The 25815-nt window shown below is 42.7% G+C and overlaps 1 protein-coding gene and 1 pseudogene across 2 annotated transcripts in view; both read left to right on the top strand.

The window, feature by feature from the left end:
* Positions 1-25815, top strand: part of USP21 (ubiquitin specific peptidase 21) — a 558274-nt gene that overhangs the window by 234073 nt on the left and 298386 nt on the right. The gene's annotated exons all lie outside the window — the stretch shown is intronic.
* Positions 11526-12156, top strand: LOC147673944 (cofilin-1 pseudogene; annotated as a pseudogene).

Here is a 25815-nt window from a genome sequence, read left to right as displayed (position 1 = left end):
CAGGTTTGTTCCGAGATAGGAATTGGGAGGGGACGCACTCTTGTACCACAACCCTCCCCAATGAGAGTCCAAAACTGTCTAGATTTTCCTTGGACAGCAGCCTCCCGCAAGCCAATCCATAGGGAGTCCTCCTTTTCTTTTTTCATTTTTTTCTTTACCCTGCTTCTCCTTCTTTTGAGGAGAGATATTTTCTGAAATCTCTCTGCTGATCTACATATATATTGCTCCCTCACCAACTTATTTATTTCCTTATTGAGGGTAATAACTGCTTTAGGGAGGGAGATCTTTCTTATAATTAAATTAGATTTTTTTACTGCAGAGATAATCTCCTTCATAAGAGCCTCAAAAGAGGGTAATTCCAACCCCTGCCAATTATCTAGGTTAGTTAAAGTTTTTTCAAGGATAGGCTCCAGACCCTTCATAGCTTTAAAATCCCAGAAACATCTGCCTGTTTTTTTTTTTTAAAAGAGACCACGTCACCATTAAGCAACCAAGGGTCAGATTTAGGAGGATCCACTGAAAGTGTTAACATAATAACATTATGATCACTGAAGGTTGATTCTACAACAACCAAGTCCCTTAAAAGAGAGAAAATACAGTGATCAACAATTACATAGTCCAGAATTGATTTACTTTGGGAGGAACTATGCGTGTAATTTGCGGGGACATCAGACGGAAGCCTACCGTTAGCTATGAGCCCCTCCATAATGTACAATTCTTCTAACAGTAGTTTACCCCGTTTATTTGTTTTTATATTTCCTGGAAAAATTGCTTGGGGAATCAACAGAGCCTCCTCTTTTGCTTTATTTCTAAAGAGCTCTAGACTAAGGTTGGAAACTTTGCAATTTAAATCTCCTACTAACAGAAAGTTGGGGGAAAGAACTGTCTCCTTGATTTGTTTAATAAAAACAAAAACTTGTTGTAATAAAATATTAAAATGATCGTCTGGCGGTATATAGGCGTTTATTATCACGAAGGGGTACTTTTCTCCCATATTATCTAAATTTAAAAGAGTCACTGCCTGGAAAAGATTACTGGGGTCTACGTAGTGGGAGAAATTCCATTCTATTGGTCAGTAGGCACGCAATTCCCCCTTTTGCATGTCCTCTACTGGAAGGGGTGGCTGCCACCTCCAACACAAAGTAATCTCTCCCTACATTCAATTTGTCAATGCACCATGTTTCCTGGATGCAAATTACACTGGCATTCAAGGAAGAGAGGTACTGTAATTTTTCAGGGTTGTTGTTAATGCCAGCGGCATTCCAGGAAAGAACAGTGAAAGAGCTGCTAAAGGTGAGAAAACAATTTTGGGTTGTCTGTCACCTTGGTCGACAAGGCACCAGGTAACCAGTTCCATTGCTGTTCATTCTCAATTATACCCCTATTTATTGTCATTGGTGCGGGGATAACATGTGTAACTAGCCTTTTCGTTTTTAAGACACGAATCTTTAAGTCTTCGAAAGGCTGAGAAGAACCGGCTTGACCCAGGACCCGTTGATAGCCGTTCTCATAGTGGTTATTAACACATGTAGCAAAAAAGGGCACCACATCAATCCCCTGACTCTGGAAAATTTCTGCTTGATTTAGTATAAGATTCACTATCAACTTGGAATGGAACCTTACCCTAAAAAATGACATGGCCCCAGTTCCTAATATCGTTACTAAGTCGATATCCTTTGATTAAAGTAGTTTCAGACACTCTATGTCCTTAAAGCATTTCAACAATAAAGTTCTATTCAATACCAAATCAAGATCAAATAGTGGGAGAAAATCTAAAATCAATGAATCTGTACGGGTTTCCACCGTATTATTAGAAAAGTTTTGAGCAGGAACTACCCCTTCTGCCAATGTATGGAAAGAAGGGGCAGTAGGGTTAAGAACGGTTGATACCACGGGAACAGATATTCTTATTTCCACTACAGGAAAGTGGACCATGGGCCTTTCTTCTTCTGCGTCCAGTTCTCCTGAAATTGGATTAGAACAATTGGTGGTAATTTCATTGATTTTAACAGGAGGAACCACAGTATTGAATAGCAAAATATTTGAATCATGCCTCGAGATCCCATTATCGATCTCAACCTTAGCAGGGGGCGAGTTATGGCAAACTTGGGAGTCCTCGAAAATTATTTGTCTCTGCCTCCTCTTTTTAAATCTACGGAGAGGCTTCCTCTTTTTTCCTTTACTCTTTTTTTGTTTTCCCACTTTCTCCTCAACCTCCATCCCCTTGAATTCTGGACCAAAAATGGGAAATAGTACCTTTTCTGCATTGGCGTCTGACAATACAACACTTTTTTCATCTATAACAATGCCTGGTTCTGAATCTTTTATACAATTATAAGCAGACATTTTAAAAACTGGGCATAATTCCTTCATAACAGGAGCAACTGGTATATTCTCAGATGGCAAACAAGATGCATTAGCTGGTATTTTTTCAGGAAGTAGAATAGTACAAGGATCCATGCAGGAATTCTTTTCTGGAGTTTTCAATAATAAAACCTTTAAGACTTGAGTGACAGATTCTAATACACAATCTGTACTGCCCACAAATTTACTCAATAACGTTAGAATTGAAGATAACAAATGTTCCAAGGAAATCAGGGATTCTGATATAGGTTTCTCAGATGAATTTGAGCTAGGAGCATTAATGGCCTCAATCCCCGTTATATTGAGCATCGGACTCTTTGACATGTTAGTCTGAAAAGATAAATCTTGGGATTTGAGGGATGGAGTGCTACTATAAAGATGTAAACCAGAGGGGGTAGCGCCAATTGGGGTCTTTATAACCTCTAGTAATTTCCTGGACTCATCTGCCAAGTAGCGTCCACACAACTCTAAGTCAATATCCAAAGGCTGAGAATCCCCATTAATAACCTCCCTTAACTTGGAATGGCCTAACGAGGCATTGGGAATAGAGTTTTCGGATGTTAATGGATCCTTAGTTTGATGTAAAGTATCCAAGTTAGGGGCTGAACACTTATCATTCTCAGAAAATATTGGAGGAGATGATAAAACACCCAAACTTGAATGTAAGCTTAAATTTAGATTTCCCAATTCCGTCTCCTTCTTTACCTGATCAGGCACTGAGTCATGCAAGGGAGTTGAACAAGCGCCCTTATTGAAAACAGTCTTTTCCGGGGGCACCTTATCCACCGTTTATTCCCACAACTGAAATATCTGGCTTTGGCCCTTCAATTGGAGAGTTGAGGCATCCTTGTTTCGCAGGGGGTTGGATCTTGTCTTAGCACAGGATCTTCCCCCCAACAATCTCCCAGATCGAAGCTTTTTTGCGGTCATATTTCAGACTATGCCTCAAAGAAGGTGAAACAATACACAATGCCAGAAAAAGATTTTAAATATGCTCAACGTTTAAAAAAGGCAAAGCAAATGAAGCGCATCGATCAAACTACAAATATTGAGGCAATTGCCAAGGTCTATAAGGGCTTGAATGGATACGAAATAGATATGTTTAAAAATAAATGTTAATAAGTGGGCCCAGCCCAGCCTACTTCAGCCACTGAGGGCCACAGAGGGCCCGCCCTTTGCCCGGGCTTAGCCAGGCGTGTCCCGCGCGCGTCCCGCGACGCGGAGGGCACAACGATGTTTTTAGCACCTGGAGGCGCCGGAAGTGGGCGTGGGTGGGCGGGTGAAAGTTCCCAGGTCCTTCTGGATACTGTGGTCCCCCCGCTCGGCGTCCACTTGATGTCCGTGTAGGTGGCGGTGAGGGGGGGGGCCAATTTAGCAGCAGGGGCACACCGCGCTCACAGCACCAGGTCCGGCAGCAGAGTGTCCGAGTCCACAGCGGGGCACACGCGCTCAGAGCGCGAGGAGCAGGCAGCAGGACAGCAGAGCTCGGGTCAGAGCCCCACAGCCAAAGGTCAGTGACTGGTAAAGAAAAATCCGCAACAGTTTCCCGCTCCCCCCAGGGCACAACGATGTTTATAGCAACTGGAGGCGCCGGAAGTGGGCGTGGGTGGGCGGGTGAAAGTTCCCAGGTCCTTCTGGATACTGTGGTCCCCCCCGCTCGGCGGCCGCTTGATGTCCGTGTAGGCGGCGGCGGGGGGGCCAATTTAGCAGCAGGGGCACACCGCGCTCACAGCGCCAGGTCCGGCAGCAGAGTGTCCGAGTCCACAGCGGGGCACACGCGCTCACAGCGCGAGGAGCAGGCAGCAGGACAGCAGAGCTCGGGTCAGAGCCTCACAGCCAAAGGTCAGTGACTGGTAAAGAAATATCCGCAACAGTTTCCCGCTCCCCCCAGGGCACAACGATGTTTTTAGCACCTGGAGGCGCCGGAAGTGGGCGTGGGTGGGCGGGTGAAAGTTCCCAGGTCCTTCTGGATACTGTGGTCCCCCCGCTCGGCGGCCACTTGATGTCCATGTAGGCGGCGGCGGGGGCAATTTAGCAGCAGGGGCACACCGCGCTCACAGCGCCAGGTCCGGCAGCAGAGTGTCCGAGTCCACAGCGGGGCACACGCGCTCACAGCGCGAGGAGCAGGCAGCAGGACAGCAGAGCTCGGGTCAGAGCCCCACAGCCAAAGGTCAGTGACTGGTAAAGAAAAATCCGCAACAGTTTCCCGCTCCCCCAGGGCACAACAATGTTTTTAGCACCTGGAGGCGCCGGAAGTGGGCGTGGGTGGGCGGGTGAAAGTTCCCAGGTCCTTCTGGATACTGTGGTCCCCCCGCTCGGCGGCCGCTTGATGTCCGTGTAGACGGCGGCGGGGGGGGGGGGGGGCAATTTAGCAGCAGGGGCACACCGCGCTCACAGCACCAGGTCCGGCAGCAGAGTGTCCGAGTCCACAGCGGGGCACACACGCTCACAGCGCGAGGAGCAGACAGCTGGACAGCAGAGCTCGGGTCAGAGCCCCACAGCCAAAGGTCAGTGACTGGTAAAGAAAAATCCGCAACAGACCGATTTCCATTATTGATTCGTCTGTGAAAATTTTAGGAAAGGTAATTTTAACTAAAGTTACAGATTGGGCAAATGAGAGGGGGATCTTGTCTAATCTGCAATATGGATTTAGAAGTGAGAGGAGCACTATGGATCAGTGCTTGAATCTGTACTTAATAGGCAAATATACCATGGCTAAAGAGGGTTGCTTGAGGATGGCATTTATGGATCTATCCTCTGCGTTTGACCTGGTTAACAGGTCAAAGCTATGGAATATTTTGTTGGAAAAAGGACTTGATCCCTGTCTAGTCTATTTTTGAGCTAATCTTCATCAAGATCTTACCGCTTCGGTTAAAATATCCCAGGCTGGTGATTGTACTAGGTCTTTTAAATCAGGTAGGGGCGTCCGGCAGGGATGCATTTTGGGACCCCTGCTTTTTACTCTTTATATTAACGATCTGGATAAATCACTTGTGGAGGCTGCATTGGATATTCTGGGTGTGGGAGACTGTCTAATTCCTGTTCTCTTATACGCGGCCGATGCTGTACTTTTAGCCCGCACTGCGGTAGGCCTTCAGCGGCTTTTAGATGCCTTTGGGGCGTACATGCACTCTCTGGACCTGATTGTGAATATTGGAAAGTCACACTCTATGACAGTGGGTCACAAGCCCAGAAAAACAAAGTCCTTCTATTGTAATGGAGTGGAAGTCTCCTCTGCGTCCTTTCTTACTTATCTGGGGGTCCTTATTGATGATAGGTCAACTTGGGTTTTGCAACAAAATGTCAAAAAGAACGCAGTTACACGATCTTCCCTATCTCTTTTAGGGTTTGCCCAGCGTTTGGGGGCTAGACCAATAGAGGCCATTTTAAAGGTTTATAAAGCAAAGTGTTTGGCCATTGTGGCCTTTGGATCCTCTATTTTGGCTATAAAGATCAGGCTGAGATTAATATAGTTGAAAATAAATTCTTAAGGAGTCTCTTGTCTTTTCCACAATCCACCCCATCGTATGCTATACATCAAGAATTAGGATTAGGCTACGTTACTGATATTTTGAGTACAGCTCCATTGCTTTGTTGGCTCAAAACTTGGCTTAACCCTGATTTAACCCTGAATCATATGATTTTACGGGACTGCGTGAAGTTGGACAAATCTTCTAAAATTAAGTGGCTGCTCTACGTTAAAAATGTTATTCAAAATAGGACGGCCAGAACTTTATGAGGAGCCTGATAAGATCCGGAAGGAGGATGTGATGGGGCTAAAATTGAATTTTACGAATCTTTTGATGCTGGTCCGAGAAGAGCAGGAGCTATGTAATCCTTTAGTTAGGGCTCATTCCTTGTTAAAAACAACCATCAATATGGAACCTTACTTGTCAATGGCAAATAATCCTTACCATCGTTGGCTCCTAACTAGGCTCCGCTTTAATTTGATCCACTTCACATTGGGGGATTACCAGGGATGGTGTAATCCTGATGATGCAGAACCTTGCCAATGTGATAATTTCTCATCTCAGGATACTTTACATTTTATGATGTTCTGTGACTTCTAGTATTCGCACAAGATATTTAGTACCTATCCTAAGAGAGGAAGGGGTTTTTCTCAGGGTAGACCAGCGTTATTTTTTTTACAGTCATTGTGTAACCCAGGTGATATTTTTAATATTGCATCTTTTCTTGTAGCTGCAGTGAGGCTAAAGAACAAAAGGTATTTGAGGATGATTAAACCCTAATTAAGATTTTAAGGATTGTTGTAATTTTTACAAAAAATCTTGGCAACTTAGATAAGATGTTTTATTTTTTGATACTGTTTACAAACATTAATCCCAAATGAACTGTAATATTGTCTATGTATTTTAAACATTATGCCTAATGTTTTGTAATATTGTCTATGTCTGTTTGTTTTTTGTGCTTTTATGATTTTAATTATTCGAATAAAGTGGATTGACTGACTGACAGATGCAGAAGTGTGCTAGGAAAGACGCTCGACAACTACGAACCCATGAATACTCAGGGATCAGACTATATATGTATAGGCGCAACTCAAAGGGGGGAGGGGGCATTGTTTTGCCGGGATTAAGTGTTAAATAAATGCACCAAGATTGCTAATAGCATGTACTATGTACTAGATTGGAAGTGCGTAAGACTCATGATTGTAGCTGATGCTTTTGAAAACCAATTAAATCTGGTTGTAAAATAAAAAAACCTTCCCCAAGTTGATTTAGATTGGAGTGGGACTAGTAAATGTTACCACTTTTGCGTCCGACACATTCCCCAAGTTGGTTTAGAGCGGAGTGGGAATAGTAATGTCAACCATTTCGTTTCAAAGATTTTCTCCAAATTTAGTATTGTAAAAAAAGTCACACATTTTTTTAAATTGTGTTTTTTTTACAGTTTTCATTTATTATAATTTTACATTTTAGCAAATATATTTTTAAGTAAAATATAGGCAATTATAAAGTGAATTAAATAAAATATTTTGTTAGTCTAATTGTAAAAACCAAAAGTCAGATTTTATATGCATTTGTATAATGAACAAATGTATTTCATTGATTACATTGTTTTAAACCTTTTTTAACTTTTTGTCAATGCATTTTTAACATTAACATATTCTTTATTAGTTTATATTAAGTAATTGTATATATTGTATACTATTATTTATTTTATGCTTTACAATTTTTCGAACTTTTTTACAACATGGCTTGACATATTTAACATTTTCAGCAATTTTTTAAATTTTTACGTTTAATAAACTTTTTTTTACTATATTTCCCATTCAAACTCATCTTTTTTTCGATCTCATGAAAGCAGATCATAAAATATAAAAGCACGAAATTACATTAGAAATAAAAACAGGTAAAACATTAGCAAAGGCATATAAAAACATCAGAATCAAGCAGTGCATATCAATTTGTAGAAGAAACGATATTGTATAAAAGCTGCAAGGCCCTTTATGATAAATACTAAAACAGCATAGTTTCAGTATTGCATTAACGCAAATAAAGTGCATTCTTTAAAATAAAAACTACAGACTTGCAAGTAGAGGGATCTTCAAGGTGTTGAAGAAAAATTGACGCAACTCTACAACTGCACGCTTGTGTTTACGCAATAATGTAAGTAAAAAACATTTAGTGAGAGGGATATAAAACTTGCAAAAAAATACGAAGTGTAGAAAAATGGTCTTTGGTGAGGACTTGTCTCAGGGGCAGATTAGTATATCTGTAAAGGCAAATTGTCCCTTGGGAAAGCACAGATACCATCTAATAGAGCCTGTTCTGAAGCGTGTCAGTAACATCCGTTCCCATATGTTCTTTACAACAGTTAGATAGGGGGCTGCTGCTTCTGTAGTTTTAAGGAGGCAGTAATCTCTGACTGTTGGTTTCATTACTTTTTCCCCCGACCCCCCCCACCCCCCCCCCCCACCCTCCCCCTCTGAGCCCTTCTATGGGATAGAAAACAGCTCATAATTCCCCCTTCATCTCTCCTTGTGATGCTTGTTTTGTTTTGAAAGATGTGTGTGTGAAACCTAGGGCTAGGATTGTCTCCCTGATGTACCTGAGCCAGAGGATGTTAGAACCGTGATGGCAAGACAGGCAATCAGATATAATTGCATGGTTAACACCAGCTTTATCGTTTGACCAAATTGAATACCATAGTAACAATAGGGCAAGATTTACACGGTCCTCCATGTATTCCAGGCCTAGCCCCTGGTAAACTATAAAGTGAGGGGTTGAGGGAGGAACATTCAGTATCCACCTGCAGACTCTATTCTACTCCACTTGCACCCTGCTGGTGTCTCTATAGCCCTATACCCCCCGAGCCATAAGTCCGAGAAGGGAGACACTTACTCCTGTACATTTCCAGAAGACGAGTGATTGATTTGCTCCCGAAGGAGGTAGCTAAGGAGAAGATGGAGCCATCAGCTCATGAATAGTGACTTATTCTGCTCCCAACAGAATGGGTCCAGGAGCATGCCTTGTCATACAACAATCCTAAAAAAGGAAACTGGCTCACGCTCTCAATTAGATTGCCTCCTATACATATGGGACGTATTTTAGTATTTCTGATGCTGCATACCATTATAAAGGTCTTGTAGAGGTTGGTCTGCATGTATAGTTTCTCCATGAAGCTCATAAAACAAGATATCAGTAAATTTAGACGGTTAGCAGTCCTAGCAAGCAGCACGGTGTCATCCGCGTAAATTAGTGCCGGCATGGGCTTATTTTTAACTACTTGTTAATCAGTTCACAAGACCAGATTCAAGGTCATTTATGTATAACAAAAACAGGATCAGGGCAAGCTCACACCCCTGGTGTACCTTTCGGATAACCATTTCTCAATCATTTCTATTGGGTGATAGTCTTTTCTAAGTTTAATTTAGCTGGTATTTTCTTTTTTTTTTTTTAACGCTACCTTCTATTTTGTAGTTATTGGTGTTATTTTGGGTCATTTTTCCAAGAACCAAGTCGCTACTCATAATTTTTGGACGGTAGTCATTATATGTTTGTTATTTTATATAGTTTTGGAGTTCATTGTAGGTGCTGCTTTGTTTGGTAGTAAAGCATATATGAATGGGATATTGGTGTGTTGATATTCACCATGTATGGTGTATATCTGAGTGAATGGTTTGGAACACATGTTGAAGGTCCCATCCATCATCCAGGTTTGACATTGGGTAAGTTTAATTTAGTTGTTTACTGTAGATAAGAGTAGGATTAGTTTTCATTATTTAGGTTGTCCTGTAAAAGGAAGGGTTCCTCAAGTATTATTTTTAAATGGTCATGTATGTGTATGTCTTGGTATGTTCTAGTGGCAGGTGGGGTATTACTCTTGGCTTTTTTTTTATAGTGCATGCATTTAAATGTTTTAAAGTGGGAATAGATGGTAGTTAGCTCGTTTACATGGACTTTGGGTAGTATGTCTGTAACGATTTTGCTTGTGGGTTCCTAGGAACTAGTGCTTGCCTTTCTTTTATCTTGTAAGATTTCTCTAGCTTCTATTTCTGTCACATTTGGGGGTGATTGTGCTCTTTTACATTAATTACAAAATTATCTTTTGTAATTACCTTCCCATAGCATGCATTAGAATAATATTTAGTACGTTTCCAGTTTGTAGTTTCTGTTGATGTATTTTCTTGGTTGTAGGTGTTGCCCATGTGATTTAATAATTGCTTTCCTTTCTATGAAGTGACAAATTTGGCGGCTTCTTTCATTATATATGCAAATAGTTTAATGGTGTAAATATATATTATAATTTAACTTTTGCATGTTTGTTGTTAATATGTTAAAAATTTATTTACTTGTCATTTGTTTACTTGCTTGTAGTTTTGTTGAGATGTTTTGCACGATTTTGCAGCTACTCTTTTGAGCTTGTTTTAATGTACAGCAGGTGCTTACTTCTCTGTTGAAAGAGAAAAAAGTTAGATTAATTAAAAATGGTATTTAGTTGCTAGTTTGTCGAGGTTTAAGGAGTTAGGGTTATTTTTAGTCACTGTTTAGGAGAGTTTATAATTTATTATTTATGCGTACTTTCTTTTTTATATATTCTTGATGCTTTGTTATAGATGATATTTTCTGGCAGTTTGGTTTGGATGTGTTTTTTTTTAGGTAGTCAATGTAAAACGATAAAGGTTAGTGTGTTGCTATTTATTTGTTAAATTTATTTTTGTTGTTTAATAACAGTTAGTTTTTAGTTTAACCCCTTCGCTGCTAGGCCTTTTTCCCCCCTGTGCTAAGCCTTTTTTTGGCTATTTGGGGTAGTGCGCGCTTAGGCCCCTGTAACGTTTTGACCACATAAGGTATCCATGCCAAACATGCGTCCTTTTTTTCCAACATCATGGGGATTGTAAAGGTACCCAGGGTTTGTGGATTCCCCTGGAGGGGTCCCAGAAATTAGCCAAAATACAGCTAAATTTAGTTTTTGGGGAAAAATGGGAAAAAGGGCTGCAAATGAAAGCGTCTGAGTTTTTCCCTGCAGATGGTATCAAAAAAGTATTTGTGGGGCTAAAATCACCATTTTCCCAGCTTTTATGAAATTACAGACTTTTGTCAGAAAAACAAGATTTTTTACACAGTTTTGGCATTTTTCTGGGACATAGCCTATTTTTGCTCTTTTTTGGGCTTTCAACCTCCTTCCAGTTAATGGTAGAAATGGGTATGAAAACAATAATGGATCCTGGAAAGCTATACATTTCAGAAAAGTAGACAACATTCTGAATTCAGCAAGGGGTAATTTGTGTACATCCATCAAGGTTTCCTTATAGAAACTAACAGTTAAATAAAGGAAAAATTGAAAATTAGTTGAAAAAACAGCCTTTTGTGTCAACGTTTTTACCTGTAACTTCTAATTATGACAGCTCTTTGAAAGCAATATACCATTACATCCGCTGGACCTTACTGGTTGTGGGGATATATAGAACTTGTAGGTTCACCAAGAACCCGACGAACCCAGAGTCAAAAACTGAGAACCAATTTGCAATAGCTTTTTATTATTGTGGGAAAATGCATACATGGAAAAATCGGTATGAAAGACACCTATGAATTTCTGAAATGGGAACAAAATATAGAGTTTTGAAACAGTCAGCGTCAGTACAAGAGCGTGACAGGACGTTCCTGAAGCCGGCCTCTCTAACCTTCTTGAACATCATGGCTTCCGGTGTTTCCGTAGATGATAACGTTGTCACTGCGTTCAATGAGATGAAGGTGAGGAAACACTCGACCCCAGAAGAAATTAAAAAGAGGAAGAAGGCGATCATTTTCTGCTTAAGCCCGGGCAAAAAAAGCATAATCATTAAAGAAGGAAAGGAGATCCTTGTAGGCGATTGTTCTGCGTGTGAGGATGCGTACAAGCGATTCATCGACATGCTTCCAAAAGACGATTGCCTCAATGCCCTTTTCGATGCCTGTTATGAGACCAATGAAGGCAAGAAGGAGGATCTGGTTTTTGTCTTCTGGGCTCCAGACTGTGCGCCTCTGAAGAGTAAAATGATTTATGCTAGCTCCAATGTTGCAGTTAAAAAGAAGTGTTCAGGAGTCAAGCACGAGTATCAGGCCAACACCTACGAAGATGTCCAAGATCGATACAATTTGGCTATAAAGCTTGGAGGTCAATCGGTGATCAGCTTTGAGGGAAACCCGTAGGAGGCAGTCACCGTGGCAGTGGCTGAAGGAGCTTCCACCTTTGTCTAGTGCTATGTTTTTTTTGTGAGGGGTGGTCAGGAGGAGGGTTCAACGTCTGGTCAGGTAGTTTTTCTGCTCCTTATCTGTACCTTCCCTTTGCGTGTGAAGAGCTTGATGTCCTATTCTTATTGAAACACCATAACGCCAACCTTCAGTATGTACGTGATTACTGCCCAAACTATTTGCCAAACTGTTGTAATTTAGTGTACAATCTACACATTACTCCAAGCTTTGGTTTTCCAGAGGGTAGACTGCTGACAAATGGTCTGGTCTTAAATTCCATATCTTACTTTGTTTGGCACATTCCACATTTTTTATGGTCTTTGCTCATTCTACTTGAGGGAGGAATTCCTTTGTCCTGTGGAACAACTGGATGTCTGGCTGTCAGTTAAAAAAAATCTTATCACGACCCTCTGATATATCTGTGGTACTAGCGGGGTTTTCTCGAGTACATTCCAATTTTGTTTTGGGACCAATCTAACTTATTCCTTTAGTGCTACTTCCTCCTCATCACCCCATAAACCCATTTAGTGAAACTTTGCATAGGTTCAGAATTTAAGCAGTCTACCTTACCTAAATTGCTTCCACATGAAACCAGCTCCCCCAACCTAAAGTCCCAGCCACCAATGAACATTGACCTTTACGAGAATGAGAAATCACTTTCCATCTGTTGTAATGAACTTAATAAAAAAATGTACTGGATAAAAAAATTACAAAAAAAGAAACAGTAGATATTTGCACATTTCCAAAATTGGGAATACTCATACTAGCATGAGAATTATCGGTCATTTTTCAAAATGACTTCTTTTTTACACAATGTCTTTCATTTGGAAGGCAGAAATGCATCGAAAGCCAATAGGTAATAACAGTTGCTTTACAAATCTGAATTACCCTAAGTCTCCCGATAAAAATGGTACCTCATTTGTGTGGGTAAGCATAGTGCCCACAACAGGAAATGGCGCAAAACGCAACGTGGACACACCCCAATTTCACTGTGAAAAATGACCCTTTTTTGGCAAAGTGCCTAGCTGTAGTTTTTTAACCTTAGCTCTGCCGGCACCTAGGGAAACCTTGCAAACCTATACATTTTTAAAAACAAGCCACCCAGGGGAATCCAGGATGGGGTGACTTGACTGGTTTCCACCAGGTTTTGTAACCCAGAATCCCTTACAAACCTAAAAAATTGTCCAAAAAAACACATTTCTGTGTTGGAAAGTTCTGTAATCTGCATGGATCCACAAATGCCACCCCCCAGCGTTCCCCAAAGTCTTCCAAGAACAATGGTACCTCACTTGTGTGGGTCAGCCTAGTGCCCTGCAACAGGAAACGGCGCAAAACGCAACGTGGACCCACCTCAATTTTGCAGTGAAAAATGACCCTTTTAAAGTGCTTAGCTGTAGTTTTTTAACCATAGCTCTGCCGGCACCTAGGGAAACCTATCAAACCTATACAAATTTTTAAACTAGACACCCAGGGAAATCGAGGATGGGGTGACCTGAGTACCTCCCGCCAGGTTCTGTTACCCAGAATCCCTTGCAATTCTAAAAAAGTGTCAAAAAAAATAATTTTCCCCACATTTCTGTGGTGGAAGGTTCTGAAATCTGTGTGGATCCACAAATTTCCACCTACCCCGCGTTCCCCAAAGTCTTCAGAGGAAAATGGTACCTCACTTTTGTGGGTCGGCCTAGTGCCCGCGACAGGAAACTACGCAAAACGCAACATAGACACAAATTTGCAGTGAAAAATTACCCTTTTTTGGCGAAGTGTCTAGCTGTAGTTTTTGAACCATAGCTCTGCCGGCACCTAGGGAAACCTAGCAAACCTATACATTTTTGAAAACAAGACACCCAGGGGAATCCAGGATGGGGTGACTTGGCTGCCTCCTACCAGGTTATGGTACCCAGAATCTTTTGCAAACCTAAAACACATTTTCCACACATTTCTATGGTAGAAAGTTCTGGAATCTGCGTGGATCCACAAATTTCCTCCCACCCGGCTTTCCCCCCGGGTCTCCCGATAAAAATGGTACATCACTTGCGTGGGTGGGTCAAGGACCCGCTACAGGCAAGGGCCCAAAACCTATTGAGGTGACATTAAAATTACCTATCACAAACCAACCTGGTTTTGCAAGGGGGGGTCCTATGAGTTTTTGGCCTGGGGCTCTGCAGCCATCGAGGGAAACCTACCTAACCCACACATTTCTGGAAACTAGACACCCGGGGGAGTCCAATGAGGTATGGCTTGCGTGGATTCCCCAACGTTTTCCTACCCAGAATGCCATGACACCCTCAAATTTAGCTGAAAAAAACACATTTTCCACATATTTTTGTGTGGAATCACAGTGCCGGCACAAATGTCCTACCACCCAGTGTTCACCTTGTTCTCCCGAGTAAAATGATATCTCACTTTTGAGCACTGTGCCCGATGCAAAGTCTTTTTCCAAGAAAGAAGTTATCTACAAATAGATGGTGGCCTTTGTTAAAAAATCCTCTACCAAGTTCCCACACAATTTTCTCAGTCACTCCAAAAGTGGATGGACAACCAGGGAAGTTAAACCTAGATTCCTTACCTGTCTACACCCTGAAATTAGAGACATATCCAGCATATATAGCTTAATTCCATAGCCTCTTACTATGAATGTATTGCCTAAAAACCAAGCGGCCCTTGAACAATACAAAAGACTCATCCACTGCAATTTCTTTTCCTGGAGCATAGATCTCAGAAAATCGATCAACAAAGTGATAAATGACAGGCCGAATCTTAAAAAGACGGTCACAATCAGGGTGAACTTGTGGCAACGCTAAACCATTATCGACAAAATGCATCATCTGAAGCAGACGCAAATACCTGTCATGACTCATGACTGCCGGAAATATAGCAGTTGCCATCAAGGGACTAGTAGACCAATATGAAGCCATTGATGGCTTCCTTAGCAAGCCCATCAAAAAAGTTAAGCCCAAGAACTTCTTCATCTCTTCCAGATTTGTAGGAGTCCACCGGGTTGCTCTAGAGTGGGGCTTAAGGCTGGCACTGTTGTCCCTCAAAAACTGTTCGGCATACAAATTAGTCTGCTCAACAATCTCTGCTAAAAATACATCTTCCATAAACAACTGAAAAAAATGTATCGGCAACAAGTTTTCTGTATTCACTCTACACCCTGGAACACCAGTAAAGTCTGGCAATGCCAGCTGCACCATGCCTGGGGCAACCCAGACGTCAGCACTTTCAACGGGAATCCTTGCAGCCCCAGGCAGCAGCCCAGATGCCTCTTGCCGCACTATACCAACAGGAAGTCTTGCAGCCCCAGGCTGCAGCCTAGATGCCTCTTGCCACACTATCACACATCAATGTCCTCCTCTAACACAGGCACTTCATCCACACTGAGCGTAGCTTCATCATCCGATGATGCCATGTGGAGACAAAACTCACTGCCTGAATCTTCCCCTCCCTTTTCTGCCTCAGATGCATAGTCAGTCTCTGAACCATGGTCAGAGGAAGACAGAGGTAGACTAAAAAAGCATACCAACTACCTTCTGAGCAGTAATCCTGTGGCTAGCCAATATCCTACCTAAGAAAGGAGACTGCACAAACAAGGCAACAACAACCAACACTGTGCAAAATAAGTAAGTAAAAAAAATGTGTGCCTTTATTACAAAGATCAATATACTCAAAAACTATACGATTCACTTGCAAGAGACCTCTACACTCACCAGCACCTACACTGCAGAGAGACAGCAAAAACTATATGCGCTGAAAAGACTTTAAAAAAATGTGCCCCCTAAGTAGGCGACCCTTGCCCAAGGGGTTGCTTCCTTTAGATAAGAAAAGGACTCCCTGGTGTCTAGTGGGGTATTCTGCCCCCCCCCCCCTGGGGCCAGAAAGGCCAAATACACGGCCCGATCTGCTCCCAGGGGGGGCAGAATACAGATTTTTAAAAATGAGGCCCCTGGAAGCGACCCTTCCCCAAAAAATCCCTGGCTCTAGTGGGCTTTTCTGCCCCCCGGGGCCAGAAACGCCAAAAAAACAAGGCGATCTGGCCCGGGGGGTGGGGGGGGGGGGGCTAAAAAGTCTTTAATTAAATTGCCCCCTGTAGGAAGTGACCCTTGCCCAAGGGGTCGCTTCCTTTTACAAAATAAATATCTGGTGCCTAGTGGGGGCATTCCTGCAGCACGATCGCAACGCTGTGCGCAATCGTGCTGCAGGAATGCCCTGTATTGAGACATCAGGGGAGAGGAAATACTCTTTCCTCTCCCCCAATGCCTCAATACATAAGAAAATCCCCCCCGACCCACAGGAGCATGGAAACTCACCTGCTCCTCCTGGACGCGCTGGAAGCAAATGGTTTCCAGCGCGTCCATCGCTTCCTGATGACGTCGGTGTGCGCTGTGCATGCTGACGTCATGGGAAAGCGTGGGGGATCGAGGGTGGCAGGGAAAACTCTTCCGCTGCCATCCCCCTCTGTGGGGGCAAGATCAATACCCCAGGCGAGAGCGCCAGCGCTTCCCCAGGGGCTGTGCTCATGACGGAGCGGTTCCGTCATAAGCACAGCCCAACCGATGCTCATGACAGAACCGCTACGTCATGAGCATCGAAGGGGTTACATTTAATAATTATTTAATTGATTATGTAGTTGTTATTATATATTATTTTTTTTAAGCCTTTGTTGTGAGAATCTAGAAGAGTTTTATTCCTCTTTGCAGCATTTGCCGTTTTTTGCAGCATTTCGTTGTTTTAATTAGTGTGCCTTTTATATTGTTGATTTAATTGTTTGTTTGATTTTATTGTTTAAAGTTGTTTATAGTGTTATTTTATAGATTAAGTATATATATATATTTTTATCAGTTAAGTCCTTGTTTGGTAAACTCTAACTTATGTTTTTCTTTTTGTAGTATAATATATACTTTATTTAAGTTACATATGCATTTGTTTGTAAATGTGTATTATATATTTATGTTTGTGTTTAAATGTTTATAGTTTGTAGGAATGTGTTTGGTGTTTTTATTGTATATATTTTAGGGGCACGATTTTGTGTGCCTTTATTACAAAGATCAATATACTCAAACTATACGATTCACTTGCAAGAGACCTCTACACTCACCAGCACCTACTCTGCAGAGAGACAGCAAAAACGATATGCGCAGAAAAGACTTAAAAAGAAAATGTGCCCCCCAAGTAGGCGACCCTTGCCCAAGGGGTTGCTTCCTTTAGATAATAAAAGGACTCCCAGGTGTCTAGTGGGGTATTCTGCCCCCCCCCCCCCTCTTGGGGCCAGAAAGGCCAAATACACGGCCCGATCTCCTCCCAGGGGGGGCAGAATACAGATTTTTAAAAATGAGGCCCTGGAAGCGACCCTTCCCCAAAAAATTCCTGGCTCTAGTTGGCTTTTCTGCCCCCCTGGGGCCAGAAACGCCACAAAAACAAGGCCATCTGGCCCCAGGGGGGGGCAAAAAAGTCTTTAATTAAATTGCCCCCTGTAGGAAGTGACCCTTGCCCAAGGGGTCGCTTCCTTTTACAAAATAAATCCCTGGTGCCTAGTGGGGGCATTCCTGCAGCACGATCGCGACGCTGTGCGCAATGTGCATGCTGACGCCATGGGAAAGCGTGGGGGGATCGAGGGTGGCAGCGGAAACTCTTCGGCTGCCATCCCCCTCTGTGGAGGCAAGATCGATACCCCAGTGGGAGCGTCAGCGCTTCCCCAGGGGCTGTGCTCATGACGGAGCGGTTCCGTCATAAGCACGGCCCAACCGATGCTCATGACAGAACCGCTACGTCATGAGCATCGAAGGGGTTACATTTAATAATTATTTAATTGATTATGTAGTTGTTATAATATATTATTTATTTTTTTAAGCCTTTGTTGTGAGAATCTAGAAGAGTTTCATTCCTCTTTGCAGCATTTGTCTTTTTTTGGATCATTTCGTTGTTTTAATTAGTGTGCCTTTTATATTCTTGATTTAATTGTTTGTTTGATTTTATTGGTTAAAGTTGTTTATAGTTTTATTTTATAGGTTAAGTATATATATATATATATTTTTATCAGTTAAGTCCTTGTTTGGTAAACTCTAACTTATGTTTTTCTTTTTGTAGTATAATATATACTTTATTTAATTTACATATGAATTTATTTGTAAATGTGTATTATATATTTATGTTTGTGTTTAAATGTTTATAGTTTGTAGTAATGTGTTTGGTGTTTTTATTGTATATATTTTAGGGGCACGATTTTGTGGGGATGATTGTTTCATTTGTTGTTGATGAAATATAGTTTCATTCAATTATAGATGTTTATTACAAGTTTTGTGTTTATTTGAAGTAATTGGTTTTTTGGTGTATTTTTCAAGGATTTACTAGTTATGTTGGTGACAATATTGTAGTCAATATTGTGGGAATCGATATTTTTTACATGTTATATGTTAATTTATAGGTGACAGTATTTGTGTTTCCTATTTTTTTAATTGATGTATGTAAAATTTGTTATTGACACCGATATTTGTGTGCTCGATATTTGTGATTTAAATAGTTGGGTATATTAAGTTGATACTTTCGTTTTGGAGATGTCATTTCCGATATTAGTGTTGTTCGATATTTGTTGGATCGATATTATGTCAGTGATCCCTATGAAAATTAAAGAACTTTTCATTGTCTGTGATTACGATGCTACTAATTTATACAATCCTTCCATTTCTGATCTCCGCAATATGTTTAGAGAAAGACCTGTAGGGATCGGAATGTGTGGATTCTCGAGCCATACTTTGGATGAAATTTTTGAAAATGAAGGGGCTTGTTTTTACTTGTCAGGTGCTGGGGATTTATTTATTCTGGGTGACAAGACTTGTCAAAATGAATGTATATAATAAAACAGGAGATTTACATATGACTCAAACAATGTGGTATACTTAATCCTGTGTATAAAATACTCAGTTGAATTATATTATTTTGGAGAACGAGCCAACCACTAGTTAAGTGAATAAATGTCCACTGACCCCTCCTCAAGGGACCAGACAGTGATCGAACCACATCATCAAACATCTAAAGATTGCAGTACTCCAAGGTCACTTCAAGTCAGGAAAGGAAATAATGACCTCTGAATAGGTGATTTGAAGAGCCACTGCAGATTCAGAACCCCCTATCCCAACTGACAAACTTCCGCCCCTCTTCCCCACCTTTAGAGGTGCCCAGGTTGTATCATTTTGGCCTGACGAGTCCTTTCTGAAACACTTGTCTGCCATGTGAATGACTTTTCCCTAACCCTCTGGCCTAGAGAAATGTTCATCTGCAATGTAACTTGCTCCACCCAAACCGATCTGGCCTGCTAGAGGCAGCAACTTAACGCAACTCACTGCATCCAGCTGTATAGGAATGCATTGCAGAGACATAAACCCGGCATGCTAATAACCTTCCGCATCACATAGCGTTCTGTCTTAAATATGACTGGCAAGGTTAAAAACGTGTTCAGTTGAACATGCAAATTTCTTTAGCCGTACAGTGTCCCTAATTGCCATTCGCATCAAAAACAACAACGCCTAAGAAAAATCCTGAGTGAGAGCCACTGAGTGTTATAACTTAACACCCCGCATCTTGGTGTGCTTGCAAGTCAATAAAAAGTTTTTAGAACGGTTGGTAACCGAACCAAGAGAGCCAAGAAAGATGATGAATTCCTGAAACAGAATATTGAGACCGTTTGGGGTTCTTGAAAGTAAAATGACATAGTCCGTTTATAACAGGAAAGGAACCTTTTTATTGTCATTTGAAGGGCATCAGAAATGTTGACAGACAGAGCGGTGCCTAGGCCATTTATATACAGCCCGAACAACAAGGGGGCATTAAAACTCCCTTGATGTACCCCTCGCTCTATCTTGAACCAATCTGTCCTCTCTCCTGAGGGATCAAACCTCACTGATGTAGAGATGTCATAATGCAGGGCTCTCAAAAACTGAACAAGGTCGCCCTTAAACCCTATTTCAGTCAGAATCTACTAGAATTTAGACTTCACCACACTTTCGAAGGTGCAGTATAGGTCCATGAAGGCCAGGCAGATGAAGCCCTGCTTGGCGATGGTGTATTTACTAATCAGCAGGTGCAAGTTAAGGCATTGCTCCATCGTGCCTAGCGCCTCACAGAAGCCATCCCGTGCCTCCGACAGGGTGTCGTTATCCCTAACCCAGTCTAGAAGGCGTTCCAACACCGTTCTCCCCTTCAGCTTGACCGCAGAGTCCAATAGAGATATCGGCCGATAGCACTCTGGGGATTAAGGGTTGACCTTTTTGAATACTGAGACTATTACAGCTGTACGCCATGATTGAGGAAGGCCTGTCTTACAGAGAGCATTGAAACGGTTCACAACAGAGGGGACCACAGATCCTGGGACCACAGATCATGGGAACCCCATCCGGGCCAGGGGCCTTCATAAGTGGACTTTTATTAGTTCCCTCCCTCACTTCCTAAACTGTGAATTCCCATGCTAGGGGAAATGCTACCTTCTCCACGCTAGACTGAGTGGCACTCGTGGACCCATAGACTGCCTTAAAATGGCTGACTCGGGCCTCCTGGCTGATGGCAGTAAGAACGGTATTGGGCTTAACCCCCACAAATTTAATGTTTGCTGTAGCTGCCGGAAAAGCTCTAGGGCCTTTCGACCTGCAAGCCATAACCAACTCGCCCCAGGATTCATTCTGAAATCTTTACGTCTTGTAATTTGGGCAATTCTGTAGTCCACTCTACATTGGTTACTTTCCATGGGAATCCCTGGGTGTTTTCTTTAGGGCCTTGTGAAGTTGCATTGAGTCCTTTCTGCATTATTGATCAAACCACTTATGCCCACCTGGTCTTGGTCCGCTAGGTTTCATCAGCAGACTACTAGCTCCTAACAAACTGAGTGGACACAACCCAATGGCTCTCAGTCAGGTTATGGCAGACATGTACCACCGGGAGGTGGTTAGAGCAATTTTGTCTAATAGGGTCATCATATTAACATTTCTCCACACCAAATGCAAACCTGGAGTCGACTTTAAGAAAATGGACAGGCAAGATTGTTGACTCATTGGGTGGCTTAGGCATCTCTTTACCCTTAAGGTTAGTAGTGAATTCCAAGGTATCAGGTAAACTAAGATGAACAGCCAAGTTGCCCAGATCCCTACTAACCTCCTGATTGAGGAAGGGATTTATCGCATTATACGGGCTGAGTCAGTCATTTTCAGAGAGATCACCTAAGGGAGAAAGGCGGTTATGAATAGGGACAGTAAAAGGAGGTATTTGGGATGGGGGGCTTTGGCAGATATCTATAAAAGAACCCAAGGGGCAGGATCTTAATCTTACCACTATTGGAATTGCCTTGTTTGGAGGTCCCAATTAGGTGTCTTGAAAGTGACAATGACACAATTACCCTCAAATTCCTTGTACATTTTTCCCAATCCATCCCACCCTTTTGACCATAAGGACGTCAGAAAATTAACAAGCCTATAATTCTCATTAATCCAGTCTACAGATGTGTTAATAAGTTCCAGGGTGGACTCACTTACTTTGGGGCGCAGCATTGGAACATCTGCCAAGATGTCCACATATGGGCACACAGCCGAAGAGAGATGACATCTGAAAGCGCAGGCAGAAATTAACCCTGCTGATTTAAAGCTGATTTAACAGAGTGGGCAGGGTTTCCTATTGAGCGGTGCCCCCCCCCCCCCCGCCCACCCCCACTAATGTGTCAGATGATACAGTTTCCCTCAAAACCAGGGGAGATAAAACAACAAGCCGGGCACAGAGACCTCACTCAATGAATAGGTAAGAGACCGCCCCGCCCCACTACTGCAGCCTGTAAGTCCTGAGCAGAACCTGGGGTTCTCTGCTCAACAATATTGACCCCTCCAACCCCGCTATGGTCCAGTCTGATGTCCAAAGTTCTTAATTTGGCTTCAATGTGCCCCAAGCGTTTGTACAACCCGGACATCTTATACTCAATAAGATCAACAATGTATTTGCTGAATTGCTTAAACTAACCTTCAGTGGTTTCTTTACAAATAAAATGAAGATGCGGTGTGGAAGAATTCAAAAGAGCTGGCTTAATAGGATTGACAGTCTTTCTGAGTGAAGTCCCTTGTTGTAACTAAGTGCTTAATGAAGCTCACCTTAAAATGTTGATGTGCTTCACTTGTCAGCTGGTGCTGGAGGATCCAGTCAATAAACGCATTCTCACTTTTCTTATTCATGTTGGCGTCACATTTAACAGCCCTCTTTTCCATTTTATGGATAACGACGTAGTTTGAATGACAGTTTGAGCAGGAGGGGAAGAAACCTGTTTAGTGAAATGAGTTCTATCCACACCGTCCTGTTTAGTAGAGCTAGCGTGGACTTCTGGATCAGATTGTGACAGGACTATAGAGAGCCGTTACTCAGCAAGAAGGATTTCTTTGTCTAGAGCGCCCACAGCCTTTTCAATGTACCCATCAAGGGTTCTAACTTTCTTGACGGCAGCCCTTTCAGAATTTGGCCCAACTTGCACTTAGCCATCTGAGTTGAAATCACAAGACCACTCAACAGACAGCAAATTAAAACAAATTTTATTGCTCTTTATTGACCAGTTAAAGCCATTCCAAAAAGGGGTTTGAGGAGGAAACTCCGTAAAAAAACTGTACCTCAAAATAACGAAGCCAAGGGGGATGGCCCAGCGTTCGACAGGCTCTGATGGGCACGGACAGGCCAGCCTTTGGCCCGGGTTTTGCTCAGGCGCGTCCCAAGCAGCGGCTTAGCAGAACGCACAAGGTAGCACTGCCCAGGTTGTGTGCCCACCTTCTTGCTTGTGCTCGCATTGGCACCTCCTGGCACTAGTCACTCTGGGACTGGAAGTATGTTGCCAAATCGTCCCATGCAGTGGGGAAGTAGAACGTGCTAGGGGTATGGCTTGCATTGGTGCCACCTGCTGTTAGTCATTCTGGGACTGGAAGTCCCTTGCCAGATCGTACTGTGCAGCGGGAAAACAAATTGCGCTATGTAGCGCTGCCCGGTGTTGTGTCCGCCTTCTCTCCGATGCGTGCGTGGGAGCCTCCTGGCGCTAGTCACTCTGGGACTGGAAGTCCCTTGCGTATCATTTATATAAATATTATGAACATATAGATCAATATAAGCTTAATTAAATGCAAATCAGTCTGTCTGGTCGGAAATTCATTCAAGTGGGATTAGTATGGAGAAGTGGAGAAGTGTGGCTCAGGGGTTAGAGGCGGCAGACCCGGAAGCTGAGATCGGCCGTGGACCAGGGTTCGATTCCCCGCCTCGGCGGGTCTCGGGCTCAAAAATTCCACGGAGTCGACAATTCTCGCTCTGGTGCCTACTCGACTCACGGGATCACACTCTGCGACTCTGGGCAATAGCTTGCTTAATCTCCACTATGGCCCCTCGCGGCGGGATGCCTGGCTTTCACCTTGTGGACACCCGACCGGGGTATCTCACAGGGGAAAACCAGGACGGGTTCCCTAAGCAAGCGCCTAGAGACCCCTGGGTTATAGTGCGCTATATAAATCGAAACACATTTACATTTACATTTACATGGCTTGAGTCTGGCCAAATTACCCAGCATTTTTCTGCTGTTCAATCCTAAATCCTGTCATGCTTTGAAGTTGGAAATCCTGTTATTAGTGGCAAAGCAGTTTTTTTTTTTAGTTCTTATGAAAGCTGGCTTGATTTTCTGGTTGTCACAATGGACTGATTGTCACAATGGACTGATGACTTTACATTTTATTCTATTAAGAGCTGCTCAAGAATCTGCCAGAAATACTTAACATCGCAGGAAGTAGAGTCCAAAACAAAAAAGAGTTCCCAATCTTTGGAGCAATCAAGTTCTGCAGCATTCATTCTCTATGTCCCCTGGCATTATTCAAATGATCTGTACTATACATCTGAAAATCTACACCTCCACAGTTACTTAAGACCTTGATTTGTTCACATACTGTCAATTTGCTAATTTGTTCAGTTCCGGCACTCTGAATTACAGGCAATGATTCAGATGTTCCTCTTTCCCAGCCCATTCTTTCTCCTTCCACACCTCTCTTTTGCTTCTCCTATTCCCTTCTATCTCCCCTAGCTCTGTTTCTTCCTTAATGCTTTGCAGATGTGCATTTTACCAGTTTTTAAGTCCATTCTTTCACACTGGTATCTCTTATGCAGTCTGTACACGTTGTTACATAGTTGTGCCATGAGAAATCAATGGGTACATCTGACCTTTGATGTGTGTCCCATTGTTTCACCTTCTGGGTTCATGTGCCCCAGTCGGAAGACTTGGGAGCACTGTATTTTGGTAATTAGTAATACCTGCACTTAAGTCTTTTCCTGCTGTTTGGTAATAAACCCCACTTCTGTCTTTGGTGAGGCAGGGCTTAACAACCTCAATGTCTCCCTGCATTTTCACTGGGGGACTGCCCTCTTCCCACTCTTTCCGCCAGGAACCTTGGTGTCCTAATTGACCCTGTTCTCTCATTTGATTCTCAGGTAAACAGAACGGTGTCTACTTGCTGTGCCATAATTAGAACACTGAGGAAGATTGCCCTGTATCTATCTCAGGCAGCCCGGAAACAATCTACTGTTGCCTTAGTGTCATCTAGATTAGACTATTGTAAAGCCCTTTACAGTGGCATTAACAAAAGTTCCATCCACCGCCTCCAAATGGTGCAGAATTCCGCGGCCAGGATGATCCTGAATCTCCCTAGGCTTGCCTCTGTAACCATGGCCAGAAGGGACCTACATTGGCTTCCGATCTCCTCTCGGATTTCCTTCAAACTTCTTTGTCTGGCCCATGGTGCAATTCATGGCTCAGGCTCAGAGGGTATTAGGTCCCTCCTACGCGTTGATACCCCTCAAAGAACTCTACGCTCTGCATCTAAGAACATGCTCTCGGTTCCCAGATTTGTGAAGGCTAAATGGGGAGGTAGAGCATTTTCTACCCTGGCTCCAAAACTTTGGAACTCCCTCCCTTTGGAGCTCTCCAGTCAGTCTTCTTTGGTGGTTTTGAGGAAGCGCCTGAAGACCTGGCTCTTCTCTCAGGCATATTAGCGGCTCTGCTCCTAGCGGTATTTTGATTTTGCAGTTGGTAGTTTTGGACTTTTGTTTGTCTGTTTTTGCGCCTTGATGCCCCTTGGGGCTAAGTTTTGCGCGTTATAAAACTCCCTTATTTGAACAGTATGGGGGGCTAAATTCTCACCTCTTATCCAAGGTGACATTGAACAATTATGCTCCTACTCCATCCTTGGGCAAGGCAGGGTGTGAGAAGGGTTTCACTTTCCTGACCACACTTGGACAAGACAGCTCATCCTTTGGTTAAATGGAAGACCAATAAGGAGCATCCCCTTGTCCTTGACTAAGCCCGAGATGAGCTAATATACACGGAGATGGGGTTAATAGTACTAAAAATGTCCTCTGTTGAACAGAGCAGGGGAGCCAGGACATCTCCAACCCCCATTGGTCAATAGATATAGAAGAAATACATCCCCAGCCTTTGGCCAAGGAGGGGGCAAGAAAGAACAAGGAAATCTTAAAGACAATTAAGGTCAGGCATGGTTATGAATGCAAAAAAATGCAATTCCCCTTGAACAGGGGAAGGTTATAGGGGAGTTGTGATTTTTTTTCATTTTTGGTCGTCATTTGCCTCATAAACACCATTCCACTTGCACCTTGACCGAGGTGTATTGCCCTTTTTGCTGGGAAATAAAACGGAAGATAGGCAGGGTTTTACACAAACCCACCCTTGGATTTTTTTTGTTGATAAGCAATTTTA

This window comes from Lissotriton vulgaris, chromosome 12 (genome assembly GCF_964263255.1).
Source record: "Lissotriton vulgaris chromosome 12, aLisVul1.2, whole genome shotgun sequence".
In the NCBI taxonomy this organism is placed as follows: domain Eukaryota; kingdom Metazoa; phylum Chordata; class Amphibia; order Caudata; family Salamandridae; genus Lissotriton; species Lissotriton vulgaris.
This window is presented reverse-complemented; position numbering and strand designations above follow the sequence as displayed.